Source organism: Sciurus carolinensis, chromosome 3 (genome assembly GCF_902686445.1).
Source record: "Sciurus carolinensis chromosome 3, mSciCar1.2, whole genome shotgun sequence".
NCBI classification, from domain to species: domain Eukaryota; kingdom Metazoa; phylum Chordata; class Mammalia; order Rodentia; family Sciuridae; genus Sciurus; species Sciurus carolinensis.
In genome coordinates, this window is record NC_062215.1 from 44194276 (window position 1) to 44218542 (window position 24267).

The 24267-nt window shown below is 43.0% G+C and overlaps 1 pseudogene; it reads right to left on the minus strand.

Annotated features, from left to right (window-relative positions):
* Positions 1-24267, minus strand: part of LOC124979314 (cytochrome c oxidase subunit 4 isoform 1, mitochondrial-like) — a 78726-nt pseudogene that overhangs the window by 24135 nt on the left and 30324 nt on the right.

Genomic DNA, 24267 nt, shown 5'->3' on the forward strand with positions numbered 1-24267 from the left:
TTCCTCGCCCCCCTACCCCCACCCAGTACCTTGAGGAAGATCAACCACCTGGTGAAGCAGGCCAGGCTGCCTGTGACTGGGGCCAGACCCACCCTCTGCAGTTCCGCCGCTGGAAGCGCTGGTGAGCATGGTCCAGGAGTGCAAGCGGCACATCCCTGCGCGTTGGCCCCTGAACTGCACAAGGTGCTTGCCTTCTAAGTGGGCGGCAGCTGCCTGGGAGATTTTGCAGAGATGCAGCAGGAGGGGGAATGGTCATGGTTGGGAGTAGGGCATCTGTGCCCCGGGGGCCCTGTGCCCAGCACTTTAGAAAAAACCTAGATGGACCCCCAAAATGCTCTGTGAGTGTGATGATTGTGTAGAGAGGAGAAAGTGAAACTCGGAAATGTTTCAAAGCAAATTGGGGGTCACCCAGTCCATCAACCACTGAGCCATGGCATATCACCCTGTCTTTCCCTCTCACGCTCAGCGGAGGGATCCCACCATAACCTCAGTGCATCCTGCAGTTGTGCAGGGCGCTCCTGCTCATCTGTTTTTTTCTCCCGATTGGTTTTCTTCATCCAGCCTGTAGCATAAAACCACTGATTTCAACCAATCTCTGTCCACATGACACCCGGAGCTTCTGGTGCCCTCAGTGCCACATGGGAACATCTGGTTCTCCATGCCAAGGAACAGTTTGCTGTAGCGCAGAGGGCGCCTGCTCCCTGTGCACATTGGGGCTGCTCCTCCTCTCTCTCTGAGAGAATCAGACTCACAAGGCCCAGAACTCATCTGAGTTGCCACTCTCCCTCTTGCCTGGGAGAAGAGAAAAGGTAGCCCTGCAGGGCCCAGAGCATTGGAGCCCAGCCCTCTGCTGTTTCAAGGCCTTTGCACCAACAAATACCCCTGTTTTGTTAGGGGAGGAATGTTTCCATGATGTTGTCAAGCACCCCCCTCCCTGCACCTTACTCCCCCAACTCCACCAGGCTGGGGGAGTGTGGGGAGAACACCTACCATGTGTGCAAGGTCTGCAATCAGGGCATGGCTTCACAGTTACAAGGCTTGGACTGCATTGACTGTTTCCTCTGCCTTCTCACACACAGGGTCTGCCAAGTGCTGTGGTTCCGCTCTGAGTAGCACAGATGAGCCCTTTCCCCATGGGACCTGCAGTCCTTGGCAGAAGCTCTGGGGGTGGTGGGAGTTAGGGGAACTTCATTCACAGCAAAGGTGGGATGAGTTCAGGAGGGTTTCCTGGAGGGAGAGAACTCCAGGCAGACTTCTGACCACTGCATGGGCATCAAAGGGGAGGCAGTGGTCCAAGCGCTGACCACAGGAAAACAAGAGTGGGGGGTGTTCAGGGCATGAAGAACTTGGCCCTGCTTAGCCCTCTGCCAGGGCTGTTCTGAGGTCTGGAGTGACAACCAGGGAGCAGTGCTGCTGCCACTCAGGCTCCAAGGCAGGATTCACATCTGGATCTCCTGACCCTAGCCAGCATTCTGGTCACCTCCATGCACCTTGTATGTGACCCTTCTAGATGGAGTGACATCTGGCCCTTCAGAGCTCTCAAAGGGTATTCAGAAAGGCACACAGCCCACCAACCCCAGACATCCTCCCGAAATTTCCCACCTGCCACCCATGAGGTTAGCACATGTTGGCTTCAGAGGCCCCTATAAGCATGGTGAGGGGTGTGGGTGCTCTCAGCCCAATATCTAGAAGTGAGGGGGCTGCTCAGGAGGACTCAGTGTGGCCTGCTAACAGCCTGTGGCTCCCACAGGGAGTTTTCCTGCTCTAATCCGTGACCCTGAGGCCCACGTTCTCAGGGCTCTCCCTGAGGCTTGCAGGATGTAGTGCACTCTGGGATTTTCACAGATGCATTATCTGGGGGAAATTCATGAATGGTAGCCAAGGTGTGTGGCCCCTGACTACATCCTCTGTGATCCACTCTCCAGAAACATCATGGAGCTGAAGAGTCAGTGAAAGTGAGTATGGGACCCATGAACTGAGAGAGCGTAAGGAAGAGGTGGGCATGACACCAGGACTGACATCTAAAACTTTCTACTGGACATTTTCCTCTCTGATCTTAAAAGGAATACACATTCAGTACAGATAATTTTAAGAAGATGAAGAAGAATAATGAGAAAAATGCTGCAACCAAAATCCCACCACCCACAGCAGTCTGATGACATGTGGCTGGGAAGGTCTTGGCCATAACCAGGGTCTGCCTCCTTCCCTGAAGCCTCCTTCTCTTCTCAGGAATTCCACTGAGAAGATGTCAAGAATCCATGTGACTATGGGGGAATCTTCAGTGTCCAGCAGTTCCAGAGGGTGGTGAGCCTGTTTGAAGACTAGAAGGTGACCTATGGGGGTACTGTGGACCTGGTCTCCTGCATCACCAGGCTGGCTGGTCCTTCAAGGTTCCCACCAAGTTTGCAGCATGCAGCATAGACATTTGACAAGCAGGCAAAGCCCTCTGATGAGTATAAATGGCTCCCACCAGTGGGCTTGTGAGGCCCTGTGGCCCTCAGCAGGCAAGAGCTGAGCATGCCTCCCAAGAAGCCCCCACTCCAGCCCCAGAATCCCACCTCCCATAAAACCAGAGAGAGGGGATTTATGTCTCCCTCTCACTGTGAATCAGCAGGGATGTGGTTAGCAGAGGCCACAAGAGTCTCCAGTGTGCAGACCTGGGGTCACCAGATGGGGCCCATTTGGACTCCAATTTGTTGAGAAGACAGAAGAGCTCCAGGAGGGACACAGGACTCTGATAAGTGCTGTGCCTTCCCCCTGGCTGTTCAGACCTTCCTTACCTTCCTGAAGGTTAATCCATATTTGTTCCCATGGTCAGGGGTGTACATGGCCATGTGCAGAGCTCTCCAGGACCTCATCCCTGTCTCCCTGTACGACTGTGCAGCGTCCTGTGTGAAAGAGTGGAAGCAGGAGCTAGACACACACTGACTGGGTGGACGGGGGGCTCTGGCTCCTTTTCCACCTCAACCTCCACCAACCTCACAGACATGGACCCCAAGTCCCAGGTGATGCAAGAGGAGATATTTGGGTTGGTAATGCACACTGTGTGTGTGTGTGTGTGTGTGTGTGTGTGTGTGTGTGTGCGCGCGCGTGTGCGCGCATGCAGCCTAGAGGAGGACATCCAGTTCAGCAACCGGGGGTCTTGGCCACAACTTTTACATGAATACAGGATCCAGGAGTTCTCAGGCACGTGGGTTCAAATTGCAGCTTCTCAGCTCATTGACTGTGTGACTTTTGGCAAGTCGCTAAACATTTCTAAACTCTGGTCTCATCTGTAGGATCAGATGATAGAGTCACTGAGAAGTTTGAATGAGGTGTTCATTGACAAAGTGCCCTCCACATGGTCATGGGAGCTGTTGCTCATACTATATCCCCATGTGGTGCTGAGGGCCAAGTGATATTTAGGAAGGGCTGGAGATGGTGGCTGGGGTCTGCCTCCACCAGTTTGATCCTTGTGACTCCAGAGCTTGCTGAGATGGGGTGGTGAGGGAGCCTGAGGCATCCTGTGGGTAAGAGTGAAAGTCAAGCAGCTGGGTCCTGATGCAGGAGACTTAAGAAAATGATCAGAGACATAAAGGGTAACAGGACAACTGCCAATGATGTCCCTGTCCACATGACTGTGTTCTCCATGTGATTTGACAGCTTGGGTGAGTTTAGGTCTGTGCTGACTGCCTACCTGCACTCCCACCCATCAGGATCCCACAGGGTTGCAAAGCTTCCTGGAGCATCAGGGGTTCTTGCAGCACCTTGCAACGTTGACCTTGAATTCCCATTACCTCTCTGGTTTTGTCCTCTGGCCCTACCTCAGAGGCCTACTGGGTCCTATAGGTCACCAAGTATACCTGCTTGTCCTATGGAGGCCCAAAACCAAGGGTCATGCAGTTGTCTAGTGGCATAGCTGGGCCCAGACTCTTCTTGGGCACCCTCTGTGCTGTCCCCAGCATGGATGCCCAGGGATACACTCTAGGGATTATCCACTAGCAGGACACTTAAGAAAGGGGCCCATGAGGTTTGTTGTCACAACTTGGGGGTGGGCTCCTGGCCCTATGCAGACTCCTCCCACATGGTAAAGTGACATTGGGGCCTATCATGGCAGGAAGAGCTTCTCTCATAGCCATTCTTGCCTGGTGAGTCCTCTGTGGAATGATGACCTCAAGGACAGGTTCACCCTGAACCCAGCTGCAGTGAGAGGTGGGGAAAAGGCCTTATTCATGTGATAAATCTATAATAGGCAAGTCATATGATAGAATAATGATTGGTTGCTGGGAACCAGGAGAATAAGAGAGGGAGGGACGAGACTAAGGAAATCATTCTGGAACTAGACAGTGATGATGGCTGTACAGCAGTGAAAATGCATGTAACTGTGCTGAAATAAATATTTTGAAATAAGTAAAATATTCATTTTTCTCAAAATCAACAACTAAAATAGATAGGAAAACAAGTGAAATAGTAAAGGAAAGGAGGAACCTCTCTGGGGCACTAGTAGGTCCAATGTAGGGCTCAGGTGCTGGCACTAGCTGTGGAGTTCAGATCTGGAGTGGTAGGGAAGGAGCTTCTGGACCTGATGTTCCTCCAGAACTTGAGGTGGTCATTTAGCTGCCACCAGAGGAGGCCCTGCATTTGCAATAAGAGAAACAATCCCCAAATGACCATGTTCCTTTCAGGGACAAATTAATTCCCATTGATTTTCAGAGAATACTCTGCACATAGCCCTGGGATGTGTTCCCAGATTGTATTTAGCAAATGTTTGCTCTGTCATTGTTCCTGCCCCTCTCAGCTTCTGGAACCTCTCGTCTGCATACCCAGCTCCAACCCATTCCCAATGCTCACAAGCCCCCACCCCATTCCTCCTTACCTTAAGACTCTGCCTCATGGCTCTGGGTGCTCCCAGAGGGCCAAGCATAGTGACCTCAGTGTTCCAGGTAGGAGTCGGTATATTGGGTTTCACAGAGAACATTTCCACATTGATAAAGGACCATGCTGGGGCCTGGTCCACAGGGTTTACTACGCCTACAACCAGGAGACCATGATGGAGTAGGTGGTATAAGGGAAAGGAGGGCCAGCAGCTGAGTGAGAGGCCTGACCTTACTTCCCATACTGCCCTCCCAGGGCAAAACTGCATGTGCTGAGCTCCTGGGCCTCCCTCCACTGCCTGACCAGAGGCCAGCAATGTGGCAGTCCTGGCCCAGACAGCTCTGGTCACTGAAGAGGAACTGATAAATGGTCCCATGGGAGGAGGTGCTTGATCAATGGTGTGATCACCACACCCTTCCTCAGGAAATCTTGATACTCTTTCTCTCTGCTCCCTCCCCACTTGACCTGTCCAGTCCACTAGGAAAGGGAAGGGGTACCTTCTGTGTGCATTGCACTCACTGTCTCAGGGATGGTGCTCCATAAATATCTGATAAAGGAGGAAAATGTGGGGGTCTGTAATGCCAGCCTTCCCTGGGTCTTTTAGCTCACATAATGACATGCTGCCCAGGTCTCTTTTTACCTTGTCTGGGTCACCTTGTCCCACTGATATGCATGCACATCTAGAGGAGGCCAGGAGGATGTCATCACTGCCATAATGCGGAAAGTACCTCCTGTGATGTCTGGTGTGACTGTGTGACCTGGACTAGAATGGAAGTCAAAAGGTTAGGATTTGCTGTCTGCTTTGTTCTTTGGATCATGGTCAGTGCCCAGAAAAGTGTCTTCCTGTAGTGTAGCTTCATGTCTATTCATCCAAGGTCAGCATGCCATCACCTGCTTCCAAAATGTCTAAGTGGGCTTGGGCACCTCTGCCAACCATCTTGGAATCCAGTTCAGGTACATCCAGAAGGCCGTAGAGGGAACCTCAAATCTCCATTACAATGAAGACTATAGCTGAGCCCAAGTCCAAGTGGTTAGTGAGAGTTGAGGCAAAGTCTTCATTCTGGAGAGAGGAAGAGAATCAAAGAGAATAAGCACAGCCCCTCTAGCATATCTTTCTAAAGGACCAAGCCTGGGTAAGCCATTTCCAGGGAAATCCCACTCAGTCCTCAACAGTCCTATGAGGCTGATCTGTGTGGCACCCTACTGTTCAGAAGTTCTGTGACAGAACCCAGAGCTATAGGTGGTGAAGTTGCACTGTGCCTGGAGGGCAGGGATCACCTTCTGAACTTGAGGACCTGTTGTGTGGAGATGAAGATTCAGTAGGTACTGCTGAAGGAAAGGTTGGAGGAGGGGTGCCTTCCAGGACCTCAATCTCCAAGGCCTCATCCAGGTTCTGTTCCTATGCCAGCTGGAACCACCCACAGAGTGTGGGTTTCATCCACCTCGATGCCCAACTCTCTGATCTGGGGTAGGAGAGAGGGGAGACAGAGTCAGTGACCAAACTGACCCTCCATGAGGCTCCTGGTGCTGCTGCAGGTCAGTTTGTTAACTGAGAAGAAGTGGTTACTCCCTGAATTAGGAACATGATCCCATGAGTGCCAATCAAACATCACATTCTACAGATGAGAACAGATAGGCTTTTCCCAACAGAAGGCCCTGTGTGAGGACACCTGGGCCTTTTCCTTATGGTTCTGTTGAAATAGGAATGAAGAAGGGAGTGAGGTCCAGGTCCCATGGCCAGGAAAGGCTGGATGGCTGTGGAACTGCCTCCATCTGGAAGGTGTACAACTCAGGGGCCCCAGGTCCTGCTGTCAGGGCCCAGACTGTGTGCCAGAGACATGGACAGAGTGGCAAGAGGCCACAGACATTCTGGCTAAACAGCCCTTCCAGTCCTGACATGTGTGAGACTTGAGGGGGTGTGCAAGGACAGGTGGGCCACTGCCACATGGACACATGGATCCAGGGGTCATAATCAGCTGAATGGTGAACTGCAAAATCATCACAGGTAGTGAAGTGAATGAATGTCAGTGTTGCTGATCTGATGCCACCAACAGATAGACAGTGACTTTTCACCTGCTGGAGGCCATTTCTGGTCAGTGAGGTTGAGGGTGGGTAAGGAGTTCAGGCCCAGATTCCTTAGGGAACAGGACTATGGATCCTCCATCCCCAAAACCCAAAAGGAAGAGTGTCTGTCTTGACTCCAGTTCCTTCTCTAGGCCCTGCCTGTGGAATCCCCTCTGCACCCACACTCACCCTGAGCCTGAGCTGGTGCCTTTGGGGGTGCTCAACCTTGGCTTCTACAGTTATATGGAGCTGAAGCTCCTACTTGACAGCTCCTCATTTTCTGTATAAAGCAGGAAAAGACAGTGCCTGGCAGCCCATAGGAAGCCCCAGACCCTGCCTGACCATTGTTCATGCTGTTTCTACCCTTGTGACCTTTTGCCATCCACACTTCATGAAGAACCTGTAACACAGGCTTCTAAACTGCAGTCAGGAGATGACCTTGGGGCTCCCAAGATTAACTCTGGGCACACACCTTTCCCTCCTGCCAGCCCTGTTCTGGGTGCAAACAGGACAGGACACAAGATTCACAATCTCCCTCCATCTATTCCTTCCCAGAATGACCCTCCCTCAGGGACCTGTTTTCCCCACATTCAGGAGGAAGGGGTGGGGCTCCATGGGATCTGGCCTGAATGATCCTGCTCTGGCCTGCCCGGTATCACCATTGGTGCCTTCTGTCAAGTGGCCCAAGGTGTCTGAAGCAGAAGCCGTAGCAGCATTAAGAGTTTTGGAAGATAATCTCACAATGGAGGCACCTTTAGGTTGTGACCTTTGGAATTTAGGACATAGAAGAACTTGCTTCTCTCAGCACAGGGTGTCCTGAGGTCTCTGGAAGATGGGAAGTCGGGAGATAGCAGTCAATACTTCAGCCACTGTCTGCCATTATAGGTGTTTCTCCATTTATCTGCTCCTTCACCTTTGCATTGTCTCCAGCATTGTCCCTTAAATATCAAGCTGCTGTGGTCATTCTTGGACAAGACTGTGTGTGGCTATCTGTTCTTGTTGCTCTGAGGAAAATATCTAGGTGTGAAATTGATGGTAACATGGTTGGTGCATGTTTAACTTATAATTTGTGGAACTGTCTTTCAAAGTGGTTGTTCACAGCAGACTTGGAGATTTTTCATTTCTCTTGTGAAGATACATAAACCATATTATTGTATTTTCAGTTTTCTCTGATTTGATTTTGTACATGTAACCCAGGAAAGGCTATTTATTCTATATAAAACTCCATAATTAATTCCATGGCAAACTTATTGTACCCAGAAATAAGGAAGCTTCTGTCTTCTAATAAACCCTATGTCTTGCCTGCCTGCCTGGGCTGGAGATGCTTGATTTTCTTTGCACTAAGCAATTTGAAGTCCTTTTCCAAGGACAGTATGACTAGTCTCATCCCTGAGGTAGCACTGAGAATAGTGTCCTCAGAATGCTGGCTGCTGGCCTGGCTCTGCTAGGTCCAGGGCTGGTATTCATGGCTAACTCTGTTGTTCTTTTGGGGAATATAACAAGTTAACAGACAATGCTCAAAAGATAAGCCATTTGATCAGAGCAAGGAAAGATCACTGTGTATCCAAGTCTGAACACAGACTGAACATGGACATTTTTCACACCACAGAAGTGACCGTTCACCCCTCTACGCCACTAATCATGAGTAACTGCTGATTTTACCTGATGTTTTTTTAACATCATTGGGGCCTTCTGACTTTCTGGATGAGATGGGACATAAGGAAAGGGTGGCCATTATTTTGGAGGCAGTGATGGGCAGCCCATCACTGACATAAGAACACACTATGAACAAGTGTGCACCAAGAAATTCGAATTAAAACAGACACATTTCTAGAAACATACACTACCAAAGATCAACTCAAGAAGAAAGAGGAAAACTGAACAGAAACAGAAAAGGATAAATTAGAAAACAAAATTCTCTCATGAGCCCCATGTGGTGGTGCTTGACTGTAATCTCAGCACCTTGGGAGGCTGAGGCAGGAGGATCATGAGTACAAAGCCAGCCTCAGCAATAGTGAGGCACTAAGAAACCCAGTGATACTCTGTCTCTAAATAAAATACAAAATAGGACTGGGGTAATGGCTCAGTGGTTGAGTGCCCGTGAGTTCAATCCCTGGGTTGTTCAAACCAAACAAACAAAATCTCTCATGATAAAAAAAAAAAAAAAACTCAGTACAAATTAGCTTCAATGGTGCATTTAAAAAAACAGTTAAAGGAGAATTAACACTGATTCTTCTCAACTCTTTCAAAAATACAGAAATGGGGGGAGAACTTCTTAAATAATTCTCTGATGCCAGTATTACTCTGAAACCAAAGAATGGTGAAGATATTACAGGAAAAGAACAGAACAGATTGACATCCCCTGTGAATCTGGATGTGAAAATCTTGAACAGAACCCCCACCAAATGAATTGAGTAACTTTTTAAAATGATTACAGATGAGGAAAAAGTGGGATTCATCACAGGAAAGCAAGTGTTGTTCCATGTGGAAAAGTCAATCTGTGGCACACACCACATTATGTTAACATAATGAATTCAAACAGATCATCTCATTCCTGATGAAACATTTCACAAAACCCAACACCCTTTCAGAATGAAGACACTCTACTTTGGGGGTCTCTAAGCCACATCCTATGTAGATGAGAGAAGGATTAACTGCTGGAGGATGATGTTGGCTGTTTATCTTTCAATTACCCATAAACTTATCTACTCAATAAACACACAAGAGCCAATACTCCTTTTAAATGAGAGGGGGCATGACAGGTCTGGGCATAACAGCTCTGAACTCTAAAAATGGAGTAGTAGTTTATTTATAGTTTATTTATAGACATACAGGTAAAGGGTGTCAAGACTGGGAGGAGCTTCTTCTGTGATCAGGATAGGATGGAGTTAGGGGAGTCATTCTCTTAGGGGAACTAGACAGGGAACCATCTGATTCTGCTAAATAAGTATGGCTTCCAACACTCTACAGACCAGGAATACAAAGGAATTTCCCAAATCTGATCAAAGGCATTTGTCAAAAATGCACAGTTATTTAACTTTCTAAATTGCCAAAGTAAGAAACCAATGTTTTATTTGAAGATCTATTTTCTCCAGAACCCATAAATTCTAGTCACTCTTTGAGGTTGATATGTTATATCTGACAGATTTATGTGTGTGTGCATGTGTGTGTGTGTGGTACTGGGTTTGAACCCAGGGGTACTCTTCCATTGAGCTACATCCCCAGTCCTTTTTATTTTGAGACAGGGTCTCACCAAGTTGCTGAGGCTGGCCTCAAACTTGTGATCCTCCTGTCTCAGCCTCCAGAACTGCTGGGATTATAGGTGTGTGCCACCACACCCAGCTTAAATGATCTTTCTTGAATATTGACAGAGCTGTCCTCAAGATAGAATTATATTCTTGAACCATTTTGTACCGATGGGATAGATTAACATTTTTATGATTGCTGAAAATTAGTAAGCATAAAGTTAGTTTGCAAACAGTTTTTTTTAAATTATGTGCTTGGAACAAATTTAAAAATGCAATTTAAGTTGCTAAAATTCCAAAGCTGATTCCATTCAACAAATAAATCAAGATTTTTAGTTACCCTTTAAATTTCTGTATTCAAAACTCATGTTACTATTGATTTGGGCTTTTTTAGGGAAGCAGCTTTTATGACAATATTATAACTTGCTCATTTAGTTTTGGCTTAATTTAAAACCATTTATACTTTAGCTTTTTGTGTTCCATTACAAAACTCTCACAGTTCTTACTTTTTGATCATGAACCTACACTTTGTTTTCAAAATAGATTTCATATACCATTCCCTTACCTAGCCAGTACTACCACAATGATGCAATCATGGTGCCAAGGAATTGCGATTGTAATTCTTCTAACCTGTAATGTTTTAAAAATAAAATGTAAATTTTGTAAATCAAATAAAGATTTGAAAAATTAAAAAAAATGCACAGTTCATGTTACCCACAGGGGTGACAATTGCAAGCTCTCCACACAGGTGTCAAAGAAACTGGGATGACACTTTGGCTACTTTTGTTGTACAGGAGCTTTATGCTAAAAGAGTTGGGCAAGAAAAAATTCAAAGTTATCCAGATTGGAAAAGAAGGAGTCAAATTACCTCTGCTCACAGGTGATACAATCTAATACATAGAAAGTCCTAAGAAATCCAGAAAAGAACAAAGAGCTAATAAACAAATTCAGCCAAGGGACAGAACATGCAACCAACACAAATTTACCAGTTGTTTTTCTGTAGACTGCCAACAAATGGTCTGAAAGAAAACTTACTACAATATGCAGCATCATCAAAGAATCAAATGCTTAAAAATGAATTTAACAAAGGGGGTTTAAGATTTCTACATTGAAAACAACAGATCATTGCTGAAAGACATTAAAGATGACCTCCATAAATTGGGCCATGCTGTGTTCCTGTATCAGAGGATAATGTTAAGAATGTGACCTTTGACAAAATAATCAACATACTTAATAAAATCCCAAACAATATTCCAAATGTCACTTTGTGTAAAATTAGAAAAGCTAAACTACCAATTCCTATAGAATTGCATAGGAACTCAATTAACCAAAATAATCTTGGAAATGAAGGAAAATTTTCTCAATTTCAAAGCTTACTAAAAGGCAAAAAAAGTAGCTTTGTATTCAACATAGTATGGTATGGGTGAAAGCACAGGCCTACAGAGCTATGGAACAGAATTTACAGTACAGAAACAGACACAAATATCTATGTTGAATTGATATTTCCAAGGATGTCCCAAGAGTGTTCAGAAGAGAAAGAATGTTGTCTTTAATAAATATTGCTGAGGAAATAGGTACTCAGGGCAAGATAATGTTTTGGAACCCTGGCCTCACCTGATAATAAATCAATACAAAGGGGATCAAAACCTAACTGTAAGGTATTAAATGTTTAATCTCTTAGAAGAAAACACCAGGCATACATCTTCTTGGCCAAGGCTTAGGCTATGTTTCTCAGATCTGACACAAAAGGCTCAGGCAGTTCAAGAGAAAGCAATTGGATCTCATGAAAATGAAACTTTTGTGCATCAAAGCACACTATCAAGGAAGGTGATACGAAGCCTACAGAATGGGAGGAATTGATGGCCAGTCACCTAACTGAGGGTGTAGTATTCAGAATGTAGGAAGATCCTTGTTTTCCATGTCAGTTGTGCTCCCATAGACATTAGAATGTTCCCAAGAACCTCTAGACTTCTTATTAAGTGTGGCAGGCACGAACCCATGAAGTGACATGTATGAAGGGCAAGGATTCTCTGTGTGCACAGGAAAGCAATGTTGTGATGGGAAACAGAGTGGCTATTGTGGATAGATTACACTGCTTTTGTGGGAGAAGGCTAAAACTACAAAGAAGATGGTGCTAAGTCTTGTGAGGGCCAAGTCCAGCTGCAGATCTCAGAGAATGCTGACTCCTAAGAGATGCAAGTGTTTTGAACAGGGGGGAGGATAAGAAATGAGCAAGTGATGCAATCTTAGCTTCATCTTGTGTTGTATTATGAAGACAGTAAAATACTGAGGTTATGTTAACTTAGAAGTCATAACTCAACATAGAATAGACAATGCAACTAAAAATGGACAAATGATTAATGTAGACATTTCTCCATAGGAGATATAAAATGGCCAACAACAAATGAAAAGATGCTCATGTCACTAATGAAATGCAAATCACAACCACAATGAAATACCACATTCCACCCACTAAGATGACTAGAATATTGGGCTGGAGTTGTGGCTCAGTGGTAGAGCACTTGCCTGGCATGTGTGAGGTCCTGGCTTTGATACTCAGCACCACATATAAGTACATAAAATTAAACAAAAGATCCATGTACAACTAAGAAATACATATATAAAAAATGGTTGGAATAAAAAAGTAAAAACCCATAAATTAATTAGTGTTGGCATAAATGTGGAGAAATCAGAACCCTCATACATGCCTGGGAGAACTGTAAAATGCTGCAGTCAGGGCAGAAACTAATCAGGTGATCCTTTATAAGTCAAATCTATAATTCTCGTAGACCCAGCAATTCAACTTCTACATGCATATATAAAAAGTATTAAAATGGCTGTTCATACAAACTTGTGCAAGAATTTTCAAGGCAACACACTTCACATAGATATGGCAGAGAACCACAACGTGATGGATGGTTGAATTAATAGATTATTCATTTAATGGAATATCATTCAGCCCTAAAAGGAAGAGGCTCTGACAGAGCTATGACATGGATGAAGCTTGAACACATTATGCAGAGAGAAAGAAGCCAGGCACAGGGGCATATATTGCATGATATCATTTATATGAAGTATCCAGAACAGGCAAATCTGTAGAGACAGAAAGCAGATTAGTGATTAACAGTGACTTGGTGTGGGGAGTGGGAATGACGTTTACCAGGTACGCATGAGGTTTCCATTTGAGATGGTGAGAATATTCTTGACTAGATGGTGGTGATGGTTTTCCAAAATTACAAGTTTACTAAGTCACACTGGATTGTACACTTCAAAATGGACAGATGGTGACTCTGACACATGAATTTTACTTTAATAAATCAAGGAGAGAGTTGAACGTGAGCAATCCTCAGCCATGAGGGGGTCTCTGAAGATCCCACCTCAGTCCCAAAGAGTAGAGCTACTGATGAAAGCAATGGTCACAGAGTCCTTTCCTGTACTCTTCTCTTTCCTCTCTGGCTCTGCTCTGACCTAACAAGTCAAGCGCATCCATGCTGCACTTGCACGATTTTGAATGGGGAGCAAATGGACCCGCCATTGGTCCAGCCGGTGGGGCTGAGCGCTGATTGGCTGAGGCTGGCAACGGACCTGCACGTGCGCAGAGAGCGGTTGTGGACTCGCTTCGTGGCAGTTCCCTGAGCCCTGGAATCACTCAGCGCCTTGTCAGCCGCCTGGTGAGCACCGAACGAGCTCCCTGGAGCCAGGTGCTCCTTGTCCAGCGCTGGAACCCTCGTGAGTGCCAGAGGTCTTTCAGAAGGACTGGGGAACGGAGCCTCCCACTTAGTTCCTAGTCACTCAGACTTGATAAATTCACCTGTTGTCCCCGTTGGTTCTGACTCCTCTCCTCTGTCCTCAGAGTCCGGTTCCTAAGTCCATGTTTTCATAAATTCTCCTGAAACACCCTCATTGATCTGTTTCACTCTGGATTCAGTCAGCCCTCTGGGTTCTGTTTTGAAGTGATTGTTTTATATTTACAGTTTTTATTTTTTTTCATAGACCTTGAGCATTTCCAAAGAAAACCTTTATAAGTGGATTTATTTCAGTGAATGCAGGATTGGGGATCCAGGGTCCTTAGCACCTCCTGTGACATGTTTCCTTTCCCCCATATTCCCAAGAGAATTCTCCAGGGACCCTTAGAGACAGAAGGCACAAATTGTTGAGGGGCCCTGCTGCATCCATCTATGTTGTGACATTGCAGATCTGAACACGTCAGCCATTGTGAAAGCATTGTCCCCACACCTTGTGCTGGTGTTAAAAATATCAAGCTTGGTTCTCATGATTACATTGGTTGGACACATAGGATGTGTGCTGGGTAGTGCAGGGGTCAGTCCATACAAAGGACAATCTTCCCAGTCAGAATAGTTACTGCACCTTTGAAGTAAGATGCTTGCCTGCAGAGGAGAGCTCCTGTGAGGGTCTTTCCTGGCTCTGGCTCCTCTCTGTTGACAGCCTGGGTCACCAAGTAGGGGCTTTTCTTCTTTTCCCTCTGTGGACCTACTCTAGCCCTTGATGCCTGGCCCTGACTAGAACTGTACCTCTGTTTTATGTGGCCAAGGCTGCTTCTCATTTTTTAGGTCCAACTATGTTCTTACTACATTGATAATTGAAGTCCTGAATTTCCCTGGCAAAATTAATCATCCTGAATAGAGTTCCCTTTCTGTTTTCCTGCATCCTGTCAGGACCATGCAGGAAAAAACAAATGAAGCACACAACTGTGTTTAAGACAACTTGTGTGTAGTAGTCACAGCAGTTGGGGAAAGCAGCAGGGGAACACTGGGATCACTTTTGGTAAGTAGTGCTAAAAAGATTTGGAGCTTGAGGGACATTTTAAGGACAGAGGGACTCTCTTCTAGAGTGGATGCTGTCAGGAAGCAGAGAATTCTATTAGTGGTGGTTTTCTTACATCTTACGCAGAAAAGGGAAGACTGGAGTGAGGTGAATGTTAATCGGGGGAGAAGCAGCCATCACTTAAGTTCACAGATAGGGGATGTTTGGTCACTTCTGTGAATTAATCTATATTCAACTTTCATCTGTGTTCAGACATGGTTACAGATCAGACTTTATTTTTGGTCCAGATTACTCATTTCACATTGAATTTGGTCCATGTCAGTGCTCCATGAAATTGTTGATGCTTCACTAGGACTTTAGGGCCAGGCTGTGAGTGTCAAACCTGGTCCTGGCAATGCCAGGCCCAACTGATAGTCAGGCCAGCTGCGGGAGGTTCAGGTGACTTCCTTTTTTCTTACATAATCTAAGGGCCAGGTCCTGAAAGATGCCTCCTAGAAACAGGTTTCAAATAGATTAAGAGAAAGAAAGAAATGAAAGAGTTTCTGGCCCCAGAAAATTATCAAGACAGAAGAAATTGGGATAAGTGTTAAAAGGGAGTCCAGACAATGTTTTGTGACCAGGTTTTGGGTGGACTCTGCTGGGGAATGCTTTTCCTGTCCTGGCCCAGTCTCCATTTTGGCTCCAGCTGGGGTTGTCTGTTGACTTGCTCACGGTCCAGGTGGGAGCTTCTCTCCTGGGTGCTGTGCACATTGCTGCTGCTGGAGCCCCATGTGGCTTTAATGGAATATTTGTTGGTCCATCTCTGCAGCAACCCATGTTTACTACATGCTGAGTATCAAGTGCCTTGTCAAAGTGTGAAAGCTGCCTCTGCCTGGGCCTCCAAACAGGTGTCTGACATGCACACAGATGGTTGGCTCTTTTATTGAGGAAATCTTAGAGCCTGTGTGACCTCATCAAAAGCAAAGAGGATTCATTTTGTTAGGAGCTTAGAGACCAGGGCTACAGAATTTGGTGAGGTCTTGGGTGGGGTGAAAAGTCTTGTAAAAATTGGGCTCCTGTGCAAAGATCCCAGGGAAACGTAACTCTTCTGACTCTGGGATGCCTGGGTAAATCAGATTGCCCCATTGTGCTGTCTTTCATTTTCTTTCTTTTCATGGAAGGATTTTTAGACTCTTCTCTATATTCCTGAGTAGACATGCATTATATTGAATGCTTTCTATCACTGTAAGTGTGCACACACATTTTTGTACCTGTCCACATAATTTATAAAGCATGGTTACCAGGGCTTTCTCTCTGTTCCAGGAGTTAACCATCTTGTTTGTCCCCTCAGGTCCTGACTCATCCATGGTTAATTCTCCATTCTGAGGAGATAAGGACAGGATTTCCTGAAGAATGTAAAGGTTCTAGGTAAGCCTATATGCATCTTCTTTCTGTCATTTTTTATTAATTTGCATTTTGTATTAAAAATGACATAAACATAGAGCATGCACTCTTTTTGTGTCACCTCTAGTAGCTATCTTCAGGTTTTCCTGTGCTTTTACTGTGTCTGCTCTTCAACCTTGCATGGCAGTGCATAGATAGTTTACAGTTTGTCCACACATTCCTCTGCTAATGGATATCTGCAGTATTTCCTGTGTTTCTGTGCATATTTGAAAGAAAATTCTAGAGACATTTCTCAAAAAGACATTGTAAGCACTTATTCTTTTATTTCCCTTCATTTAATACCAGATCATATGGGTAGATACATGTTCAATTTGTGTGTTTGTGTGTGTGCATGTGCGTTACTCGGGATTGAAGCCAGGGCCTCAGGCATGCTAGGGGAGTGAGGAGTGCTCCACAACTGAGTCACATCTCCAGTGCTTTTTCATTTTGTTTTGAGACAAGGTCTTGCAGATTTCACCAGGCTCACCTGGAACTTGTGATTCTCCTGCTTCATCCTCTAGGTAGCTGGGATTACAGGTCCTCACCATTCCTGGCTGTGTATTCAACTTTTTTAAAATATATTTTTTAGATGTTGATGGATCTTTATTATTTATGTGTATTGCTGAGAATCAAACCCAGTCCCTCACATAATCTAGGCAAGTGCTCTTCCACTGAGCCACACCCCAGATTCTGTGTTCAACTTTTAAGGACACTTTCAAATTTTTCCCAAAGTAGTTTTATCAGTTTATACTCCCACAAACAGTATATTGAGTTATCCATTTCCTCTGGGAGAGTATTCTCAATTGCTTTTATTGTCTTTTCAGAATTTTTGTTTTTGCAGAATCACAGTTGAGTAAAGCTTGTTTGCATTGCATAAAACCAGTTTGCCTTGGTGATCTTTTAAAAAAAGTGAAATGAAAAACAGAAATCCCATATAATCATATTTCCCTCCACTTGGTGGAGCCAGTGACTCATCCATGGTGAGGAACAGGCCTGCTAGAGGCCCTGATAGCCGAGGAGGCACTTTGTCCCTGACTGTTCAGGGATGTTTTCTTAAGTAGGCTGTTCCCAAGGATTTGCTCCTTCCTTCATCACATCATATTTCAGCAGGATTGGACAAAATGACCATTTATTGCAGGTGGAGGCTTGTCATTACAGTTCGAGGAAGGTGATGTTTTGTGCTGTCACAGGTGGTTTCTGAAGTGTAATCCCCAGGACACACGCAAAGAAAGGGACACCCACAGCTAGGGACCTTCCTGTTCAATGAACTAGGACACAGGCCTTGCCAGAAGGAGGCAAGAGGAAAGGCAGGGTGCAGGGTCACCCACATGTTTTTATTATTAGTGTTGAATTTTCTCCCCAATGTGAAAGCAGTTGAAAAACAATGGTGACTGTAGTATGCTGATTTTAAGTCCTTTGGGTATAAACCCAGGAGTGGGATAGCTGGGTCAAATGGTGGTTCCATTCCAAGTTTTCTAAGGAATCTCCATACTGCTTTCCAGATTGGCTGCATGAATTTGCAACCCCACCAGCAATGAATGGAGTGTACCTTTTTCCCCACACCCACACCAACACCTATTCTTGCTTGTATTCTTGATAATAGCCATTCTAATTTGATTGAAATAAATCTTAGGGTAGTTTTGATTTGCATTTCTCTAATTACTAGAGAGGTTGAACATTGTTTCATATATCTGTTGTTTGCTTGTAGATGTTCTGTGAAGTGTCTGTTCATTTATTTAGCCCATTTATTGAGTGGGTTATTTGTATTCTTGGTGTAAATTTTTTTGAGTTCTTTATAAATTTTGGAGATTAGTGCTATCTCTGAAGTATGTGTGGCAAAGATTTTCTCCCACTGTTTAGGCTCTCTTTACATTGTTGATAGTTTTCTTTGCTGAGAAGAAAGCTTTTTAGTTTGAATCTATTCCATTTATTGATTTCTGCTTTTATTTCTTGTGTTTTGGGAGTCATATTAAGGAATATTCATAGCAGCTCAAATAACAATAGCTAGACTGTGGAATCAACCTAGATGCCCTTCAGTAGATGAATGGATAAAGAAACTGTGGTATATATACGCAATGGAATATTATTCAGCCATAAAGAAGAATAAAATTCTGGCATTTGCAGGTAAATGAATGAAGTTGGAGAATATCATGCTAAGTGAAATAAACCATTCCCCAAAAACCAAAGGTCCAATGTTTTCTCTGATAATGACACAAAATGGGGGAGAGGAGGGAATAAGGGAAGAATGGAGGAAGGATGGATTGTTTAGAGAGAAATGAGGGGTGAGCAGGGCGGAGGTAAGGAAAGATAATAGAATGAGACAAACATCATTACCCTATATAAATGTATAATTACACAAATGGTGTGACTCTATCTTGTGTACAGCCAGAGAAATGAAAGTTGTATCCCATTTGTAGACAATGCATAAAAATAATAATAAAAAATAAAAACAATGGTGAATTGACAGTGGATCGACTAAAACTCATGACATTGTTTTAGATTTCAATATTGCATTTATATCAAAACCAGAATTCAGTACAAGTTTACTTTCCTGACTTATGAAAACAAACTGATTATATTTTAAAAAGGTACTTATAGCTCTTCTCCTTTTCAATTGGAGAATTGTCATGTTTGGCCATTGCTCATGAACCAGTGACCTTGAATAATTTTAAATTAATTTGCACTGGCTAAATCATCCTTCACAGCACCTCACTGTGACTGGTGATGCTTAAAATATGTATGTCAAAGTGCTTCCAAGCATGCATGATATTGTATTATGCAAAATTTGTCAATCACTTTAGAAGTTCCCCAAAATGATCATGATTTTTCAATAACAACTATGGCTATTTTAAGATGCTAAAAGATCATTTATATGAAATCCCAACAGAATTTAATACAAAATCTGGCAGTGTGTTTTTTACATGAGATATTTGTTGAATTAAATTTTTCCTTTTTAATAGTCAATATCTGAAGATTCTTTAATTTTATATATCTCCAATGTAGTGGGGGAAATTAGGATGTCTGTAATGCTCCTGATAAGTGGAGAATGATATATAATGGTGGTGGGAGTGTGGGGAGTGAGAGAAGAATGGGGGAACTTTAGATTTTATAGAAGGAAATGAGAGGGAGGGGGGTATGAAAAATGGTGGAATGAGACAGACATCATTACCCCATGTACATGTATGATTTCACAAATGGTATGAATCTACATCACGTACAACCATAGCAATGAAATGATGTACCCCATTTGTGTACAATGAATCAAAGTGCAGTCTGTAAAAAATTAAAAAATAAATAATTATAAAAAAGAAAAAGTTGATATCAAAGAACTTCATAGAAAGAATACTGAAATTGTATTCAAATCCCTTCCTGAAACACTAAAAAAATAAAGACACATGGAAAGTAAAAAAAAAAAAGTTGTATAGAAAAATATTGTTGTGTGCTTATCTCCCAAAGTAACTGAAACTTTTATTCCTAGACCCTACATTATTAAGTTTTATTTACATTTTTCTTTGCTTATTTTCAAATTTGGAAAGTATGTTTATGTCTTGTAGCAGTTATTATCTTTTCTTGTAAGCAAATGCATTTTAATATGGAATGCAGATTTTTTTTGTCAATCATTTTGTTGTTATCGGAAAGCCTATTTGAATTTTTTTTACTTTTTTCCCCAAAATATCAGCCCATTTTGATGAGTTTTAGAAAATTTCTAATTTATTTGCACAAGGAAGAATTTGACTTTGGTGGAGGGAAATACTTCGATTGATATGATATATGTATATTATATGCAAAAACTCAGATAATTTATATTTCATATATATGAGTGTATGATCAATGTTAATTTTGGGGTGAAATTAAAAAGTCATTTTATTAAAATGACTATGTCTCCTGATGCCACACAGATGGGAAAATTCCAGCCTCATTATCCCTAAGCACTCTCCACCCTATACATCTCTGCCACAATCAAGTGAGTCCCTTGCACTCCCAGCACTAAAACTTCTCAGTAGAATTCCAGAGAGCAGATGTCAGAGAAGGAACACACAAACTCTCTCCAACTATCTTTCTGCTGGTCTCTGATGAGCATAGGTGTGATCAGATTCAATCAAATTAGTCAAGGCATAGGAAGAAAATCAGAACTATGCTGGAGCCATCTTCTGGGGTCTTGGAGAGTGAACAGAAGGAGACATTCCAGTGTGGCATGCAGCTTATATGAAAGGGAGCTATCTGAATAAATGTTCTTTCCCACAGAGTTTGGAATGGGGCAAAAGGCAGACAGTTTCTGGGTACCCAGTAGGATGGAATGAACTTATTTATTTTTAATTTAATTATTTCATGGTGAAGTGTTCCTTGGATAGAACATTTGACAAGTTCAAATAAAAATAAAGCATGTTTTATGACATTAATAAACTACCAGAAGAGTAAAAATAATCATGTTTATCCCCCAAAATAATTGGAACTTTCATCCTTGGACCCTACATTACTAATTTTTATTTACATTTTTCTTTGCTCATTGTCTAACTTGGAAATTATTCATGTCTTGAAACAGTTTGTCTTCAAACATTCTTCAGTTACTTTGTTTTCTTGTAAGCGAAGGCCTTCTCATATAGAATGCAGATACATTTTTTGTCAATTATTTCGTTGTTATTGGAAAGCCTATTTGAGTTTTTCTCCTTTTTTTTTTCAAAATATCAGCCCATATTGATGAGTTGTAGAAAATTTCTAATTTATTTACAAAAGGAAGTATTTGATTTTGGTGTAGGGAATTTCTTCATTTGACATGTCTAATGTTATTGCATACAATAATTCAGATACTTAATTTATTTTTCATGTATATGAGCATATGATCAGTGTTGTTAATTTTGGGGGGAAATATTTGTATTATGATGGCTCTGTCTCCCAGTGCTACACAGATGGGGGAAATCCCAGTCTCTCATGATCCCTAAGCACTCTCCACCCTATATCTCTCTGCCACAGTCAAGTGAGTCCTTTGCATCTCCAGACACTAAAACATGGCAGTAGGACAGAAGTCAGAGAATGAACACACCAACTGTCCAGTTAATGTTTCTGCTGTCCTGTGATGAACACAGGTGTGAACAGACCCAATCAAATTAGGCATAGGAAGAAAATCAGAACTGATGCTGGATCTATCTTCTGGGGTCATGGAGAGTGAACTGAAGGAGACATTCCAGTGTGGTATTCAACTTATTAGGAAGAGGGAGCTATGTGAGTAAGTGCCCTTTCCCACAGAGTTTGGAATGGGGCAAAAGGTAGACATTATCAGGGTACCCAGTGGAGGAAAGTATTTATATGTAAAAGTAGAAATGAAACAACCCTATGTCTCCACAGCGGAGAGATATCAGAGGAGCCTATGAAAAAGAAGTTTACTCAAAGGAAGTCACGTTCCAATTCTGTTTTGGTTCCAGGGAAAAACTTCAAATACTAATTTCACGAAAGTATGAGGCAATCATTAGTAATTTTAGTAACACAGTAGACCCCCTTTTCCCTGGAGGATCTATTCCAAGATTCCCAGTTGGTACCTGAGACTACAGATAGTACTGACTCTTATATATAAGCAGTAAAACCCCTCTCCCCCAGTTTATCTCATGGTCAGAGGGTTGTCAAGGGACTGATGAGTGGCTAGCCCATGGATCTGTGAAAGTCAAGGTGAGACAGAATGTCATGGTGGAAAAGTGTGGTGGGGAAAGTGGCTCAGGTCATGATCAGGAAGCAGAGAGAGAATAAGCTCAGCTCACAAAATGTATACCAAAGGCATATCCCTCCTCCAATGATCTACCTCCTCCAGGCCCACCCTACTTGCCTACAGTCACCACTCATTTAATCAGTATTGGGGGATAATACACTGTTTGTGGTAAGCCTCCCATAACCCAATCATTTCACCTCAAAACTTTCTTGCATTATCTCACACATGAGTTTTGGGGGACACCTAATGTCTAGACCACATCATACTGTGCCATTTACATATACCATGGAATGCAAATTAACTTTCCTTTATGGAAGAATAAGTTGGAAATGTGGAATAACAAAATTCAAATAACACTTTTTGGTATCAAGATGGAGATGTCCTATGAGTTATGCTAAGACTTCCAAGCTCTAACTGATTTGGTGAGCACAGGAGCTTGCATTTCAACTGTTGGAATGGGGCCTCTCAAGTGACATCCATTTACTCCTCAGTATCTTACTTCCTGTGTATGCTTTCTGTTACCAATCTGCAATTTCTGATAATTCAGAACCTTTTTATCTGGTATACCACTTGAGGGATTCTGCCACAGCACATTTTTGCAACAGGAATTGATGAAGGATGAATTATGAATTATGAGATTTGTGATGAATTTAGCTTTTCCAGTTCTACACTGCATGAATTTCAACATACCAATATTTTTTTTAGTTATAAGGATTATGCATACTTCCAAACATGAGAAGAATAAGTGAATAACAATAATAACCATGTGTCAGTAAGCCAGCCATTTGTTCCCAAGTGAAGTGGGTCAGTAATGAAGCCAATGTGCATGACATTTTAAAGTAGAGGAGTCCAGTGCCAGTTTCCTCCCATTCTTTTTCAGAACTGCCACAGTGAGACACCTTCAGTTCTCAGTCATTCAAGACTTCTGGCTTCTTGATAGTGCAACAGAGATGCCAATCCAGAAATGGAGAAGTCATCCAGCTCCTGGGGTAAGTTAGCATGAGAAAACTCATGAGTCTTTAGAAGTATCACAGAACACAAGTGGCAGATAAAGCCTGAATAGGGATTTTCTGAAAAAGGTAATCTTGAAATACTAAGGTGCAGGTAAGAAGGACCTGACATTCCCTTTGGCCTCCTCCTCATCTCAGCAGGGAATGAGCTTCCTGAGCTGAGGTTCATCACAGGAGCTTTGCCAGGTTATTGGTCTATGAAGGCAGAGAGCTGGTAGAGGGTTATTTCAACTTGAATATTCTGAAAGGAAGAATCACAAACCACCCTCTCCCTCCTTATTTTCTTAGGCTTGTTCACACACTCAAGACCCTTGTCTGAGGCAGAGTGTCCCCAGGTGCCTCAGGTGACCCAAGGACAAAGAGATATGTGTCTTCTGATCCTCAAAGACACTACACATTTTGGCTACAGGTTCTGGTATTTTTGTGATGAACCTGCCAACCATCAATAAGTCATGACTCAATTCTCCATCTCACCACCAAAAATTTGATCTTCTAAGATGAAACCTAGGAAATGGATCAAAATGTAAGCACAAGTTAAAAATTAAGGTCAAAAACTGTCTTGAATAGGAGGAACATTAGTAAACTCTAGGCATTTAGCAGGACTGAATCTGTTTTTTTGTTTTTGGTCGTGCTGGGGATGGAACCCAGGGCCACAAATATGATAGCTAAGCACTCCACCACATAGTAACACCACCAGCTCAGTGCTTCTGTGCTTAAAGTCTCATATGAACTTTTTAGATATAGTGTGTCTGTAATCTGACTTCCATTTCAAATGTAATTTTATTTGTTTTCATGCAGATAGAAATATATATGAATAGAAATATACTTTGGACATGAATATTATGGTAAAGAGAAAAGAAAAGATCTATGGGGCTAATGCTTAAGTTTCACAGTTACATTTGTAACATTAGAAGATTGAATTCCATAGGTATATGTGAATAAATTTCTTACTATATTTCACAATAAAAATATTAAACATGTAAGGCTTTAACAAATCCCAAACTGGTTAATACATGCTTGATGTCTTGAAGTAGGATTTGTGGTTAGACTAGACTATCCATGAAGAGAAATCAAAGGAACTTCACTCTTCAGGATATAGTGCCTACATTGTAAATTGCTATTTGTGTTCTATTAACAACAAAAAGAAAAAATAAAGACTTTGAGCATATTAATGTGCCCTGGCACATTC